Source organism: Microtus ochrogaster, unplaced genomic scaffold (assembly GCF_000317375.1).
Source record: "Microtus ochrogaster isolate Prairie Vole_2 unplaced genomic scaffold, MicOch1.0 UNK8, whole genome shotgun sequence".
NCBI classification, from domain to species: domain Eukaryota; kingdom Metazoa; phylum Chordata; class Mammalia; order Rodentia; family Cricetidae; genus Microtus; species Microtus ochrogaster.
The window spans coordinates 9,980,645-9,984,120 of NW_004949106.1; positions in this window are offsets into that span (position 1 = coordinate 9,980,645).

Genomic DNA, 3,476 nt, shown 5'->3' on the forward strand with positions numbered 1-3,476 from the left:
ATTGAATATATACCCTCTTATATATTCATGATCATTCTTCTTTAATTTTTTTCTTTTATTTCTTGGTAATAAAATAACATCATTTACCCCTCCCTTTTCCTTTCTTCAAAACATCTCATAAATCCCTACTTAGGTCTCTATCAGCTTCCTGGTGTCCTCTATTTTTTCATTAATTATTGTTACATATATACATATATATGTATAAGCACAATTATTTCTAGATATAAAAATGAAACCTGTTCAGTCTCTCTGAATATATGTTTTCCAGGCTGACCATTTGGTATTGGACACTCCTAGGGAGGAATATTTCTCGCACTCTTAGTGGCATTTCTTAGTTGCCTATTTTTTTGTGTGTGTCAGGTTGACACCTCCCACCTCCAAACTGTGGTAATATTTTGTTTGTGATCTAACAAATAAAGCTTGCCTGAAGATCAGAGTGCAGGGCTAAGTCATTAGTAATAGAGGCCAGGCAATGGTGGCACAAACCTTTAATCCAAACACTGGGGAGGCAGAGCAGAAAAATATCTGTGAGTTCAAGGCCACCCTGGTATCCCAGTGTAAATGAGAAACAGCCAAGGGATAATGGCTCATACCTTTTATCTCAGTTACTTGGGAGTCACATGTCTTTAATCTCAGCATTAGGAAAGTGGAGACAGGCTGGGTGGAGAAAGGAATATAAGACTGGAGGAGACAGGAGCACATTTTATTCAGTTTGAGCATTTTTGGAGACAAGATCACCATTTCAGATCTGAGCATTCAGAGGTAAAAAATCTTGTGACTGGCTGCTCTGCTTCTATATCTTTCAGCTTTCACCCCCTAATATCTGACTCCAGGTTTTTATTTAATAAGACTAGTTAGGATTGCATTACACCAAACCATGCCCCCATCCTGTTCATCTTGGAAAAAAAAAAAACTTTCAAAAACAGGGCCTGGGACACGAACAGATAATTCTCAAAAGAAGAAACGAAAATTGCCCTGAAATTCTTAAGAAATGTTCATCTTCCCTAGCAATTAAGGAAATGCAATTCAAAGAGGCTTTGTCATTTTTTTCTTACCTCAGTCAGATTAGCACAAAGCAACCAAACAACAGAAGATAAATGCTGAAGGACCTTTATGGAACTCTCATTAACAGTCAATGACATTGCATACGGGTGCAGCTACTCTGCAAATCAGTGTGTAGAATTCTCAAAAAGCTAAAGTATTTTTTTTTTAAGACAAAAATCTTACAATGTACCCAAGAAAGCCCTTGACTCATGATTTCCCTTGTTTAGTCTCCCAGTTATCAGGGACTGGAAGAATATTTCATTGCCCTTGCCCAAAGAACTTCTAAATGGCTAAGAAAATAATGACACTTTCTTGAGGTATTCATAAATAGTAACAAAAATACTAACAATTCTCAGAGGAAATAAATATGTTATTTTTCAAATCCTACTTGACATTGAACCCTATTTATATATAGCATATTAACACGGCTTGTAAAAGAAGGGAAGGCAGAAAGAGAGGAGGGAGGACAAGGAGAGAGAGGAGAGCTTGAAGAAACAGGATGTTCGGGATGGTGGAAGGACAGAGACAGAGAAGGATAAAAGAGATATCTTGATTGAGGGAGCCATTATGGTAGCCTGGCACTAGAGAAATTCCCAGGCGTCCACAAGAATGACCACAGTTAAGACCCTAAGCAACATTGGAGAGAGTGCTCGAACTGGCCTTGCCCTGTAGTCAGACTGATGACTATCTTAAATGTCGTCATAGAACCTACATCCACCAACTGATGAAGCAGAGGCAGAGATCCACGATGGAGCACTGGAGTGAGATCGCAAAGTCCAGTTTAAGTGTGGGAGGAGTGGAGAAATATGAGCAAAGTGATCAAGACCATGATGGGGATACTCACTGAAACAGCTTATTTGAGCTAATGGGAGCCTACTAGCTCTGGCCTGACAGCAAGGGAACCGGAGTAGGACAAAACTAGGCCCTCTGAATGTGTGTGACAGTTGTATGGCTGGGGATTTATTACTACTGCTTATTCTGGCATCTAGGAAATCTTCCTGGAGAGATACCTTGCTCAGCTTAGGTAGTAGGAGGTGGTAGGAGGCATGCCTTTGCTCACCTCCAGCAAACGGAGCCATCTAAGACAATGCCGCTACCAAGAAGCCATGCCTGACTGGGTTCTTCTATGTCTAGAAATTTTCTTCTCTTTTTAAAATTTTCTTGGGCTTAATGTGGAAACTACTGCTGAATGTTTGGGTGCCATTTATAAACAGAATTTTCTGACTTGCCTGGTCACACAGTCATTCAATCACAAAGAAACACACAGACTGAAGTTAATTATAAACTGTTTCACCTATTAGCTAGGGCTTATTTTTTTATCTAGCTCTTACAACTTAAATTAACCTATAATTCTTTAATTTTATCTATGTTTAGTTGTTTATCGTGATACCTTTTATCAGTGAGGCATTCTCATCTAGCTTCCTCTGCATCTAGCTAGTGATTGCATCTCTGCCTTCTTTTTCCCAGAATTGTTCTCATCTGCTCACCCTGCCTATATTTCCTGCCTGGCTATTGGCCAATCTGCATTTTATTAAACCAAAATGGGTGACATATCTTTGCAGGGTGCATGAGCATCATCCCACAGCACTGTCTCACAGTTAGTCAATCAACAACCCAACCAGAAATCCAGATAGAAAATTCCAGAACTGAATAATGAGCAGCAGCTTCTATTAGAACCACATTCTTCCCATAAAAGTACTAATGAGGAATACTTTACTCATCTCTGACTATAAGAGGTGGGAAACTGGATTGTTTTCACGATTAGTATATACTTAAAATTAGAAACAAACTGTTTTAATTTCAGAACCCTTAGGGTCTAAATAAGCATTTTGGGAAAAATGAAAACGCAGGAAGTGTAGATTAATACATGTTTCCATAGGTAAAAGAGCACATGTGTTTTCCACCTATGCCTTTAATTGAGATATGCATATTAAATACATTTCATATTTTATTTAATTTCAGGAGTACTAACATGACCAAATTATAATATTTGACTTTCATATCTTCTAAAATTATAGAAGTAGTTCCTTTTAAAGCTTACCTTTTGAACTTTTAATGGTCTAAAACCTTCAGTTTTGCTTCAAGGCTTCCTCCACAATTATTGTCTAAACAGCACTTGCCTGTCTCTTCAGTATGCTCTGGCATCCCCCATGTTGTTTAGAGATATGTATCAATGGTTTCCATTTGTCTTATGATTTCATTACTTCTGTATACAGTTTAGTGGACAGGAAAGGATGGTTATAAGGCCTTTCAGATTGAAATCTGGCACATTAATGATGTTTTAAAGGTTGATAATACCATTTTAGTCATAAAACTTTGAGACATCGTTTAATGATTATTTTTAATTTTTCTCAAATGTGAAGATAAGACAAATAATAATTGATACATTTGTTTTTGTTGATTGAGACAGATATAAAGCCTACTTATGTCCA